We start from the raw sequence: 14476 nt of genomic DNA on the forward strand, positions 1-14476 counted from the left end.
CTTATAAACTATAGCATATCAAGAATAAGATGACTGGAAGGGTCAGCTAAGATGACCTCTAACTGGTAAATAGAAGTCTTTATAAAATAATTATATCTCCATATAGTTTATATATGTGTATATGTACATATATGTGGCAGATTATACATATACATATGGATGTGTATGTGTCGTTGTGTGTGTGTGTGTGTATGTGTGATTACACCAAACTAGGACTGGATCAAGGAACTAAACAAGGTTTTTATCTGGAAAAAGAGAGAACTGGGACATTGAGGATAATGACCTTTGAGGATAAGGAAAGAACTCAGGCAACAGAGAAATACCATTTATTCTTGTTGGGTCCAGAGAGCTGGCCTGGGAACAGGGAACAAGCTGTAGGTGAGTGGAAAGGGAAACTTTCTAATAAACAGAAAATAGGACGGGCTATCCCTAAATGGAGCAGGTTAGGGTGTTGGACTTGACGATGCAAAAACCCACAGATGTATATTGATTGAAGATCCTGGGTAAGTCACTTGCCTATTCTCCCTTATTATCTCTTGTATCAAGTGAGGTGTTTATATTAGATCCATATTTGGGGAGTCCCATTTAGCTTCAAATCGGAGCTTCTTAATTTTTATTGTTTCATTGCTCTTTTTTGGCAAACTGGCAAAGCCTTCTTAGAATACAGTTTTAACTGTATAAAATAAAAACAATTAGCAACACTTGCTCCAAATATGATAGCTCTGGTCCTCCTTCAGAAACTTAATGACTGTGCGGTCTTATTTGTGCCTTAGTTTCCTCATCTGAAGAAATGAGTGGGTTGAACGAGTTGACCCTAAAGTTCTCTCTCAGCCTACCATCCTAGAATTCCCTTCCTCCTACGAATTCAAGGGGGAAAAAAAAATCCCTTAGTGGGGATGTTGTAGGGGATTCCTGAGGAGGTCTAGGTTGGGCCAGCTGACTCTCTGGGGTCCCTTCCCACCGAGGCTCTGGGTTTCTGACCCTTCCAGTGAGCCTCCAGGCTGGAAAGAACAGTAACTACCAGATCAATTCTTCACCCATTAACAGGCTACTTCTTTTTTTCCTGAGACAGTCATAACCCGGTCAGACCTGTTTTGGTTGAATTCTAAAGTGTGAGCTGCTCATGCAAATGAGCCCATGTTTGCAATCTTTTATTTTACTGTATTAAGGCCCTCGCAGCCAATCAGGCAAGGGGGAAGTGACTTAGGGAATTCCCGGTTGGTGGCCTATTGCTTAACATCCTACAAAATGATTTAAAATTAATGTCCTATGCATTCATCTTCACTCTTATGAGAGCTGGGAAGTGCTAGAACCTAACACCCCACTAAGGTTGGCCATCACCTCTAGGAGCTGGTCTGTTTCCCTCTGCCCAGCTTCCTCAGTAGACCCTACTATTGGATTTCCCACCAGAATCCTTAGTTAAATGAGGTAAGTTGAGTTGGGGTTTTTTGCTCTCTCTCTCTCTCTCTCTCTCTCTCTCTCTCTCTGGATGTTGAATTGTTAGTACCTGAGCGAGAAGAAAAGCTCATATGTTCTGGCCGGGATAGCCTGCCTGGAGCCAGACAGCTGAGAAACTGAGATCTTTAGTCACTGACTCCTTCCCTGATGTCGGTTGGGACAGAAAATGAAACCCAGTTTACCTTTGCTTGGCTGACTCCCTGTTTCTCCCTAAATGTGATTTCTCATTAGAACAGGAGTTCTTAAGTTGGAGCTCATGATTTGTCTTTTTTTAAACTTCAGCTCAATATGATTAGTTTCCTTTGTATTTTCTTTTATTCATTTTAAGCCTTTTTTTCTTCTTCTGAAAAGGGGTTTATAGACTGTATATTGGATTACCAAGGAGCCTCGGACACAGAATAGGTTAAGAATCCCCGCTTGAATCCCAAGAGTGGGTTTGGCTATTGAGTGTATGTGGGTGTGTTTGCTGCCCCGTCCTGGCCCCCCATGGGAGTCTCTGTGAGGTCCCAGAGTTTCTGCCCTTGACCTTCTGATACAATCATCTCCCTAGGTTAGGAAATAAACAGACAGGTAGAGCTAGCTACTGGCTTTCTAATCAGCTGCCCTGCTCTTAGTCCATGGTCCTGTTCCCTAGAGATATCTCCTGTTTGTAATTTTCCTGACTTGGGAGCTTTCTGTGAGGAGGCAGTAACCAGTGGTTTGAGGGAAGAAAATAAATGGTAGGGCAAAGGGGGAAGGAAAAGGAGGAGGTAGGGCAATGTAGTAATCCCAACTGCCTTTTTTACCGTACACTGGAGATGGGATTGGACAGTCAGAAGAAATAGGTGGAATGGGGAAAGAAAAACAGCAAAAGATACCTCTGTATTGGGCTGGTGGGGGTGAAAGGGGAGTTGATGAGAGCAAAGAATCCTAACATATTGCAGGAGGTTTGTCTGGTTAGTATTTTGTTTACTTAATGAAGGGACAGTGTGACGGGTGAGAAAAAGTGACTCAGTGGCTCCTGAAGCTGTCCCAATGCACCGAGCTTCTTGATTCTAGACGCCAGGTCTGGGTAATATATGGCCAAGTTTCGCCACAGGACACTAGGAAGGTTAGGGCTGGCCACACGAAGGGAGCAAGAATGCTCCGGGCAGGGTCTCCAAAAGGTTTAAACCTCTGCTGCTTTGGTTAGTTAAGTCCACAAACATTTATTAAGCTTTTTATTTATGATTTACACATTGACCGATGACTACAATGGTGCTTTTTTTTTTTTTTTTTTTGGAGCTGTGTGTTTTAAGATGGTGCAGTTATGAATTCAGTGCAAACATAATTCATGCTGTCCCTGCATTCACCCTGTGAGCAGTGTTGGTACAATGAAAAAAATGTCCCAAATTTGAAGTCTTAGGACTTGAATCTCAATTCCAGTTTGTCTACTTACGACTTGGATGATTTTGATAAATGACAATGTCCCTGGGTCTCAGTTTTCTCATCTGTAAAATGAGGGAGACGGACAAGTTATCCATTAGCTCCCTTCTGGCTTTAAATCTATGAGCCTACAATGGGCGAGAGAGTTTTGGAGAGGAGGTGCATTAAAACTTGTTGAGGAAAAAATGGAATACAGAAACTGGACCTCTTTAAGATGGAGGAGAGAAAGCAGTAAGTGTTTGTGTGTGGTGGAGAGTGAGAAAGGAGTCGTATGTAGAAATAGCCTTTAAGTCCATGAAAGGGGCTGTATTCTACTTCTATTGTGGCAGGTGAACGATGAAATGGTTGGGGAAGCAAGGGCTACTGATTTTCAACAGAAAAGCTTTAGGTTAGCTAGTAAAAAGAATTTTCCTCCTTACAAAGGGTTTCAAGATTCTGGAAAATATCTTTATGAAAAGTTATAAAAATCTCCTTGAGGCAATACAATTCAATTACATTCAATCCAAGAAATATTTATTTATTAAGCAGCTGCTGCATATAAAACATGGTACTGGTCAAGAGGTTAAAAGAAAAAAAAAAAAAACCAAAAACAGAACTGTCCTCAAGAAGCTTGTATTCTACTGGGGTGGTAAGGGCTACAATTTGACCACAGATCAGTAAATATAATGTCATCTGAGGTAGGAGAATACTTAACTAGCACACAGTAGGCACTTAATAAATGTGTATTGATAGATTAACAACTGAGCAGGTGGGGTGGGGGTTCAAAGGTGAGTTAGACTAGAATGACATCCGTAGGACTACTGGGCTAATGGAGAAATAACAATGGTCCCCAAACCTTATTGGGATTCTTTTAATTTGTTAACTTGAGCCAGAGGTTAACTCCCAGATTCCCCATACACTTCATAGAGGAGCGAACAGCTGTTATAGATGATATTAATTAAATTAAATATAGGGGGAAATAAAGAAAAATAAATCTAAAAACCTATTTTCATAAGGAAAAAGAATCTAAAAGGTGATCATCTCAAAGTGGAATAGCCTTCCTCTGGAGGTAATGAGCCCCCCTTGAGCGGAGGTCTTTGAGCAAAGGCCTCTGATGACCATTTGTTAAGAACGGCAGAGAGATTGGTTGGATGAGATGGCCTCTAAGGTTCCTTCTGAGATTCAAGATTCGGGAGAGTAAAGGAAAGAACTGTGAATATCTTTGTGGGACAGGGTGTTCTGTAAATTACCTTGACTTGCCATTTGGCTGAAGCAATTGTAATCGCTCAATCTTGTATTTATAGTACATTGCAAGGAGCTCCCATTAATTTCCAGACTTTATCTAATCCATCTTCAAAACCACCTTGAAAGCCAGTGGAGGGGCTGGGACGGGAATTTATACTGTGCCCCATAGAGAACAAAATAAAGATATGGAGAGATTAAAGTAATCCCCCAAGGTCATGGGATTACGGGATGATAGAGCTGGAGGGACCTTAGTCCAACCGCCAAGTTTTATAAAGGAAAAAGCTGGGGCCCAGAAGGTCGAGTTATTTGCCTAGGGTCACACAGCAAATTGTAAGTAACCAGTGGCAAATTGGAAGGAGGACTGGGTCAGGTCAGAATTGTAAGGCTTTGGGTCAAAGGGCACAAGTAAACTCTCTCTGGATCCTAGCTATAGTGACCTGTCCACTCCTTCCCTTTGTTTTCTCGGGAAAAGGATCCCTGTCTAGAAGATTTAATTTAGTTCCCAGTTGTAGAATGAAGAATAGAAAAAATTGGAAGAGATCACTTAGTCTACCCCTCTGCCCTTAGACAGCAGCATTTGGTTAAATCATTCTAAAAACGTGATTTTCAAAAACTCCTTTGGGATGATGGCTGAGAGCCTCCTTAAAGAATACAGATCGGCCATGATCTTAAGGGTCACATACGATCTCTCTGGGACTTGGATTCTCTCTCCTGCCTTTCTACCTAGGATCTTTCTGTGGAATCTTTGCCTATAAGACGGTTTATTGCAAGCTTCTCTTCTCTCCCAGACTCTAACATCGTGGGGTTGTGTGGTTTGATTTCCCCTCTTGGCTTGGGAAAAACAAAACAAAACAACATTGTTGATGCAAATATAAAATGCTTCTCATATTGGGGGGAGTGGTAGAGGGAAGTGTTCCATTGGGAAGGAATGTTGGATTTGGAGTCAGAGACTGTGAATTCAAGTCCTCTGCCTTTTGTAAGCCTCTGTAAAATGAGGGCAGGGGAACCTTGGATTCTTTGCAGCCCTAGATCTCTGATTGTGGGATCCCAAAGATCCAGGATATGAATGGTGGGATGGCATAGAGTAGGGCGAGGAGAACAGCCCACTCATTAAGTAAGGTATATAATATGCATTAAAGTTAGATGGCTTTGTGTTTTGGATAAGTAAAAATGAATACATGATGAATGAATCAATAATAATGAGTGATATAAATTATAATGAATAAATCATGCTTATAGAGCTCTTTAAGGTTTACAAAGCACTATGTATTATTATCCCATTGGATCCTGGGAGGAAAGTACTATTTTATGTCCATTTCACAGACTGAAGTTAAGAGAGCTTGAGGGACCCAGCATCACAAAGCTAATTTTTGTCAGTGGCAGGATTCCTATGGTGAGTTTTCTTGATTCCAAGATCAGTGCCCTACCCACCAAGCCCTCCGAAGCTTCACTGAACCTTCCATCCTCTGCCATATTAAATGAGCTTCACTCCTGAGCCAAGAGATGCTTCTGCTGGAGTTGTGGGCTGGTGTTTGTGATCCCTGTGGTCCCCATGCATCTCTCTGATTCCATGATTGTGTTGGGGTAGGGGGTCACAGGTTGTGGTGCACGTCAGTCGTTGACCTTTCAGGTTTCATTTGAGGTCAGTTGTAGGCTGGAAGATGTCTCCAAAACACAGTTGCTATGAGACTACTTACTTTACTGGCTTTTTTTCATTGGCGTTTAATTGGGAGCGAGGAGAGGCAGATGGATTTAAGAGTTTGATTCTGTAGAGCAATGAGAACCAATATTGGTCCAAGGGATGACCCTTTCCCCTACCCTACCCCCATTGTAGGAGCCTATGGGTGTGGATTGTTATATAAGTTGTCAGATCCAGTGACTGGATTATTTTTCTTTGTTACCACTGAGGGCTCCCAGGGGGTGGGAAGTAGGGATGAATAGCAGGGAAATGGGAAGGGGTATATTGAGAAAAAAGTATATTGTTAGAAAAATGCGTACTTATGTGTACTCTCTTTCCTTGTGAGTTGGTTTATTAGTCCTGCTGATTTTTCCTTCTTTTTGAAATTCTTTGCTTATGAGAATGACTTACTGGGTAGGAGGGAGGGATACATTAAAAAACAAATGTGATCTAAAAGCAAAACATATTAACAATTTTTTTTTTAAGCTGATAGTGAAACTCTAAAGTATATAAATAAATGACTAAATAAACAACCAAACAAAAGCTGTTTGGCTTCCTAGTTGAGAGATAATGAATTAGTCCTATAGCCAGGATCTTAGATGTGGGATATGAGGCAAAGATATGAGCAGACATGGGAGGAATAAGTGAAAATTCGGAAGAGCTAATTTAGATTTGATATCAGAAATTAAACAAATTTAACCTGGCAGAGTGGATTGGCTGGCCTGTCATCCAAAGAGCAAAGTAAAGGCTGGAGACTCCTGGATCAGGTATATTGGAGAAGGGAATTTTTGTTCAGTAGATCAGGGGTCTCTGGTGTTCCCTTCCAACCCTCCTTTTCACTCCCTTTGCCAACCAAATCCTGCTCTCTCTAGGACGAAATGAAAGAGAGGACTGGAGTAAATGTATTATCACCCGGCCTTAGGGAAGAGGCTTTTGGGACATTTTGTCACTTCTTTTATAATCAGTTTCTCCCATTTTTTGTACCATAAGACTTAAGTCAATGAGTTAAAAAGTTGAAAAACAGCCCCAACTGTTAAAAAGTTTGTCCAAAATTACAATTTCTTGTTATTGTTTTTGTAGCCTCAGCCTTAGCTAGAATACAGTAGGAGCTTAATTAATGCTTCCACCACCAAGATCAAATTTAATTTTCATTTTCCTTCCCTTTGTACTCTCTGTTCAATCACAGAGCCTTTGGTTACATGGGACCAAACATGGGACTTGCTCAGATCTCCACAAAGTTGACGCCGTCTCCTTAGACAGCCTTAGCAAATATAGGTTCCCAAAAAAAGTGGAGAAAGGCCCGGTAGACAGGAGAAGGGGTGCATTATAGGGTGTGCAAGCCGGCCTTCTTTCCAGCCATTCTGGATCTCTCAGATGCCCACTGGCACAGGGCGACCCTGTCATCAGGAACGTATAGGGTGGCCCATTTAAAGAGGCCCCCAGCTTTTTAATTGGCCTCCTTTTAAATGAGTCGGCCTGTAAAATAGCTCCTTTGAAAATGGATTTCACTAGCACCTAACCACAATTCTATTTTTGTTAGTGGTGGTTTTATAGGGGCTCTGGCTCTTGGGTTGGCCGACTAGACTCACACAGTATTTTCTTGTTTGTTTGTTTATTTATTTGCGCTCCAGAACCTAGATTCCCATTTTCCTCCCCAAGGATTTTCATTAGTACTTGAATTCAAGGTAGAAGACTCCATAGGTTGCAAGATAAGCCTCTGTCTTCCTTCTCCCTTGTGGCAACTTCGCATTTCATCTCGTTGGCAGCAAATCAAAGCCAGTGACTTATGGCCTGGAAGTTTTGGAGTGATATAAGTAGCATTTCTTGACTTTCCTGTCCATTGGTGGCCTAGCTGAGGCCATTAACTAAATGGGAAGGGGGTGCCCAGGAAAGATTTCCCAAGAAGGGCAGCGGGTCTCAAGAGAGAACAAATGCGTCCAATCCTTCCTGTGCCCACCCATCAATCACGACCAGTTTCTCCTCATTTTCCACCTCGGTGCTCTCCCCTCCACCTGTTCCCCTCCCCTCTCAGGTCAGTATGCTTACCTCCAGATCCTGTTCTGATCTCCTCAGCTGCCAAGCCTCTGTCTCCGTCTTCTTTACTTTGCAGGTGTCTTGTATAGATAGACTGGGCTTGCTGGCTCAGCTCATAGACCCCCTGAGGGCAGGAGCCATTTTACTGGAGCCTTTTACAAACCAGAATTTAGTGCTTCTCACATACACCACAATACACCGAATTTATATAAGGCATTAACGTTTGCACAGCCCTTTGTGTGTATTATTTCAGGCATTATATATATTATTTCATTCAATCCTCATCATAACATTGTGAACTTGATGCTATTATTAGCCCCATTTTGTATATGAGGAAAACTGAGGGGACTGAGAGGAATGGAGTGAATTGCCCAGGATCACACATGGAAATCAGAAGCTAGGTGGTATAGCCATGACGGATAGAAAGCCATGTCTAGAGTCAGGGAGACCTGAATTCAAATTTAATCTTAAACATTTCCTACCTATGTGACCTTAGGCGAGTCATTTCAACCTATATGCCTCAGTTTTCCCATCTGTAAAATGAGCTGGAGAAATAAATGACAAACTACTCCAGTGTCTTTGCCAAGAAAACTCTAAATGGGGTCACGAAGAATTAGACATGACTGAACAGCTAATAGCATAGCTAGTATTTATATAGCATTTTAGGGTTGACATAATACTCTACAAATAATATTTCAGGTCAGTTCCAATGGTCTTGTGATGGAGAGAGCCCATCTGCACCTAGAGAGAGGGTTGTGGGGACTGAGTGTGGCCCACAACATAGTATTTCACTCTCTTTGTTGTTGGTTTGCATTTTTTTTCTCATTTTTTTCTTTTTTGATCTGATTTTTCTTGTGCTGCATGACAATTGCAGAAATATGTATAGAAGAATTGCACATGTTTAACATATATTGTATTATTTGCTATCTAGAGGAGGGGTGTAGGGAAAGGAGGGAAAAAATTTGGAACACAAGGTTTTGCAAGGGTGAAGGGTGAAAATTATCCGTGCATGTGTTTTGAAAATAAAAAGCTTTAATTAAAAAAAAAAAGAAAGAAAAAATAATATCTCATGTGATCATCAATATCAGCCTTGGAAAGAAGGTGCTATCAGCATCTGAGGCTAAATTTGAATTCTGCTATCCCTGATTTCAGGTCCAATGTTAGATTTTATTTACCAGCTAATGTCCTGACAAAGCAATTGTTTTTAGTCATTTTAGTTATATGCATAAGGTCTAATAAGTACTTAATAAATGCTTGTTGATCAATTGAACAATGGGTTTGGAATGGCTACCTACGTCTTTGAAGAAAGAACAATTGCAAACACCTTGGAGACAGAATAGGAAACTCCCTATCTTAAGGTTATCCTCATGTCTAGTCTTCATGCAAATCTAGAACTAAAAAGATTCTGGGTATAGCTTTGAGATTTGGTTTGAATCTTGGGAGTAGTTGTGCCCTGTCTCCATATTCAAAGAACTGGTAGATTCTAGTTGGAAGGGCTCTTAGCCCCTCTGCAGTCCAACTGAATCTTCAGTAAAAACTTCCTTCTCTGGACAAGCTCCAGAAATGTGTGTGTGTGTGTGTGTGTGTGTGTGTGTGTGTGTGTGTGTGTGTGTGTGTAAGAGAGACAGACAGAGACAGTGACAGAGAGAATGAGAGCCATGTAAAGAGACAGACAGAGATAGAGAGAGAGACAGAATGAGAGCCATGTAAAGAGAGAGACAGAGACAGAAAAAGACACAGAGACAATGAAAGCCATGAAAAGGAGAGCAGGACATAGAGAGAGATGGAAAGAGATAGACAAAAAAAGATGAGAAAGAATGAGAGGAAGACAAGGAGCGAGAAAGAGAGAGACAGACAGAGAAAAGGAGAGAGACAGAAAGATAAACACACAGAAAAACAGAGAGAGACAAAGAGATTCAAAACCACAAAGGAGAGAGAGACAGAGAGATACAGAGACAGAGAGAATGCCAGGGTAATACATAACCTTCTGAGAGAACCCATTCTGCTTTGGGAACCTTCTGATTGGTAGGAAGTTTTCCATTTCCCCAGATATCAAGACTAAATTAAATTTGCTTTTTTCCAACTTCCTCCTGTTTCTATTTCTGCCATCTGGGGCTAAGCAGAAGTCTACTCCCTCTTCCCTTTAACAGCTTTTTAAATATACTTTTATATACTAATATAGAGCTATTCTGTCTCCCATAAATCTGCTCATCTTCAGCCTAACCATAGCCAGCTGCTTCACCAGAGCCTCATGGTCCTTCACCACATCGGCACCTTGCTCTGTTGGCTCTTGGCTAAAATGTCGCCCAAACAATAATGCTCTGCCTGAAGACAAATACTGCATCCCACAATTCCAGTGCTTTCATGGGTGTGGGGGCACTGGCACACTGCAGATAGGATCCCATCCTTTCCTTTCCACCCTGTGCTACTGGTCCCTGCACAGTAGTGTCCCCACTTAGCTGGGATCCCTTCCACTGGCACTTCTGACCTTGCCTGGATACCAGGAGAAAATGTGGCTTCTTCCAGTCTTTCCGCTTACCTTGTGAATGGTAAGAAGTCTTCTGTGGCCGCCCTGGGGCTTTCTTCACAAAATTCTTAGTTTTGCCAATGTTTCTATTTGTAGTCAATTAGCGTTTATTAAGCCCCTACTACACACAAAGCACCAGGGTAATTGCTAGGGATATAAAGAAAGTCAAAAACATTGTACCTGCTCTTGAGAAGCTCACAGTCTAATGACAGAGATAATATCTAAGGAAAAAAATATATATATATGTGTGTGTGTGTGTGTGTGTGTGTGTGTGTGTGTGTATGTAGATATATATGTGTATATATGTGTGTTTTAATATTTAATATAAATGTGTGCATATATGCATGTGTAAATTTATGTGTGTATATGTGTATGTATATTTGTGTATAAATATATGCATATACATGCATGTGTATTGCATACACACAAATGTGTGCATATGCGTGTAAATATGTGCAAATATGTGTGTTTGTATGTATATATGTGTATATATCTGTGTTTGGGGGCATATATGTGTGTATATACATATATATATATATGTATATATACACAAGTTTGTACTTATACATGTGTATGAATATGTGTGTATATAATATATTGGATAATATAATAAACCTGTAAAATACACACACATGTGTATGTATACACATATGTGTGTTTTGTGTACACATGTATGTGTATATGTGTAGATATGCATGTGTGTTATGGCATATATGTATATGTGTACACCTAAATGTATGTATATATAAATATATTTGTATGTATAATGTATGTATATACACACATACATATATATATGGCAGCTGGGTGGTACCCTAAGCCTGGAGTCAGGGAGACCTGAATTCAAGTACAGCCTCAGATACTTACTAGCTGTCTGACTCTGGACAAATTGCCCGCTGCCACCATTCACTTCTTTTTTTTGTCTGTTTGTTTTTGTTTTTTGCTGAGGCTGGGGTTAAGTGACTTGCCCAGAGTCACACAGCTAGTAAGTGTCTGAGACCAGATTTGAACTCAGGTCCTCCTGACTTCAGGGCTGGTGCTCTATCCACTGCACCACCTAGCCGCCCCCACCATCCGCTTCTTTATCCATAGAAAGAGCAGCAGGGAGAAAGAAGTGCATTGGGTCTCCAGGATCTTTGCCAAGAAAACCCCAAATAGAGTTAGGAAGGGTCGGATATATCTGAGAGCATTAAACAGCAAGATAAACAGAATATGTTGGAGGCAGAGTCAGAGGGGAAGGACTGCAGAGACTGGGAATGGTTCCTCGCAGAAGAGATTCGAAGGAAGCCGCAGCAGATACTGTATATATATCTTGTATGGCAGATACTGTATATATATCTTGTACGTACATAATTACTTACATGTTATCTCCCTCAAGAGAATATGAGTACCTCGAGGCAAGAGAACAGGTGTTTGTGTTTTTGCTTTGCTTTGTATCCCTCATAAAACCTTAGCACAGTGCCTAGCACATAGTGGGAGCTTAATACATGCTTATTTATTTCCCTGACTTTGGGCACATAGTAGGTACTTATGTTTCCCTTTCTCTTAGCACTGTGCCCGATGCATAGTAGGTGCTTAATAAATGTTTGTTTCTTTCCCTCTTAACTTTATGCTGAGCATATTAGTGGTGCTTAATACATGCTTACTTTCCCTTCCTTTTAGTACTATACTGGACACATAGTAGGTGCCTAATAAATGCTTATTTCTTTCCCTCCCTCTTAGCGCTATGGTGAAACATAGTAGCCTAGTAAATGCTTGTTCCTTCCCCTTAGCACTGTGTAGGGCATTTATTAAGCCTGAATAAAGGATTATGGTTTGATTGCAGGTTACTTTGGCCCACTTAGACTCTCTCTCTAGTCCTTTGGGATCATAGAATGGATTCAATTAACCAGCAAGCATTTATATATCATTCATTCTGAGCAAGTCAGCGTTGGGGCAAGGACAAAACTCAGTCTTTGGCCAAGTTTGGCTCTGCCGTTTAATCCGGAGGTTTGGAACCCACTACAGTAACTAGTCAATAATTTAGAGTGTCAGAAAGCTCCCCGAGGCTCCCTGAAATTAAGTATCCGAGATGGAATTTGAACCCAGGTTCTTGGCTTCCAGCCCAGTTCTCCATTATTCATCATGCCTTCCTGCCTCCAGGATGTACACTATTTAGAATGTAATTCAACAAACATTTATTGAAAGCTTATTACGTGCCTGCTGATTGGTGGAATCTAATAAATATAATTTCTGAAGCGGATGTATTGACAATGTGGGGGATTAGGAAAGACATTTTTGGGGAACCAGTCCTAGAGTTGTTTTAAAGACTACTTAAGAAGGTGACTTAGAGGCCCGGGGTGTGAATATATGGGTTCATTCTGTACTCTGTCAAGTGAATTACTCTTGGAATAATTCCACAGAGAAGCCGTCACCATAAATTGTAGGGTGATGTTTATATCGTGGATGTACATTGTTGTTTGCATGTTGTCTCCACCATTAGGATGGTTCTTGAGGGCAGAAATCCACCTTTACCTTTCTTTGAAAAAGAAAAAAATAATTGATAATTAGTCATTAATAAAAAATACTTGCAGACCAACCAAAGAGAGAAACCCAAAGTGTGAGAGATCCCAGTTTCTACTATTACAAATCTTCATTCTATTTTGTCAACCACGGATGCTAATAAACTTGAGTTGAATTGGATTAGTCGAATTGCATTACAAGGGGTCTTCCCTTTGCCTTGAGCTCTTTGTGTTGCTTGAATAAGTTTGTCCACACCCAGGGAGAGTGAGTCACAACTCCGAGTTATTACCATAATGGTGTGAAGCTTTGTGGAGGACTCACCTAATAGAGCAGTCTATCCTCTCAGCCCTTGGGAAAAGGCCGTCCTGACCTGGGGAGGAGGAGAGGAGTTGTGGGAGCCCAGAAGATTGAAGATTCTGAGATTTCCTGATCCCGTTTTCTCTGGGGGAGACTCAAGGAGCTGCCTTGGGATTTGGGGTGCTGGTCATGCTATTTGGAGAAACCATTATATTGGATACTGAAAGTAGGCCATCTCTCTGTTTTTCTCTTCTCCCTTCTGAGCTATTTGTTTTTGACTGTAAGAGAAGCTATTTGTTTTTGACTGTAAGGTACTCTGGAGTTCCTATGGAGCATAAAAGTTTGCAAAAAAAGTGGTCTTAGTTGGTAGAACCCAGTATAGAGGATGATGATTACAACTAGTCCCTGGGAATGGACTTGTGTGTCAAAGTGGGTAGAGTACTGAACTTTGTGAATCCTGTGTGACTTTAGGCAAGAAACTTAACCCTTAGCCTCAGTTTCCTCATCTGTAAAATGGGGATATTGTTACTGTTGTTATTATTATTAGTCTGGGAGCCTTCCTTTACCGATGATGATCACTGTCAATATGTTTGGATAACTGGCAATAAATGATCAGAAGCCAGACTTTGAACCTTAATGTCTTTCATTATTCATTAGATTTTAAGTCACAATAGCAAATATTTATTATGTACTTAACTCTTTTTGTATGCTATTATTGCAATAAACTGTTGGTTGGTTTTGCAAATCAGAATATAGGTATTATTATTATTAGCCAAGTGAACAAAATTTAGCCAAATTTTGTAGATCGCAATTCATTTAATTTTTTGGCTATTACTTTATATCATATTAAATAGCAAATGCTCAGGACTGAACTAAATATTTAATCAGGTTAAATTCTGAAAGAGCTTTCTGTTCTTTGTAAAAGCATGCAAATATATCACATGGTTTATTTATTTTTTTAAATGGCCCCCAGCTTCATGTCTTTCCCTAGCCGATTCCAATTTCCACTGAGCGGTTAAAAAGATCTTCCTAAGAGAAGGTCTGTCGGCTTACCCTTCCCGGATCATCCCTATCTCAGAACCTCAAGCACCTTCAATGGCTCTCTATTGCTCTCAAATCTAATATCTTCTGCTTGGCTTTGACCCTGGCCCTTTCATATACCTTACTGACTTTCAGGTGCTCTGTCTCCTACAAGACCCTCTGTCTGACGAGAGCCATTTTCACTGGTCCTCCATGCCTGGAATTCCCTCCACCCTCAAATCCCCTTAGGGCTAATGCCTTCCTTCTATTGTTATGTCCATTTTATCCCAACCCCATCTTTTTTGGGGCTGTTATCTGCCTTTTGATTCCCC

The 14476-nt window shown here is 40.8% G+C and overlaps 1 protein-coding gene across 6 annotated transcripts in view; it reads left to right on the top strand.

The window, feature by feature from the left end:
• The first annotated feature begins 1240 nt into the window (after window positions 1-1240).
• EHF (ETS homologous factor) overlaps window positions 1241-14476 on the top strand; it is a 73544-nt gene continuing 60308 nt past the window's right edge. For 2 of the 6 annotated variants that reach the window (XM_074275087.1, XM_074275089.1), the window contains exon 1: window positions 1241-1428. The gene's annotated coding sequence lies outside the window, so the exon portion shown is untranslated. The remainder of the gene's footprint in view (window positions 1429-14476) is intronic. The other 4 variants (XM_074275093.1, XM_074275096.1, XM_074275086.1 and 1 more) reach the window with 3 other exon arrangements.

This window comes from Sminthopsis crassicaudata, chromosome 6 (genome assembly GCF_048593235.1).
Source record: "Sminthopsis crassicaudata isolate SCR6 chromosome 6, ASM4859323v1, whole genome shotgun sequence".
NCBI classification, from domain to species: domain Eukaryota; kingdom Metazoa; phylum Chordata; class Mammalia; order Dasyuromorphia; family Dasyuridae; genus Sminthopsis; species Sminthopsis crassicaudata.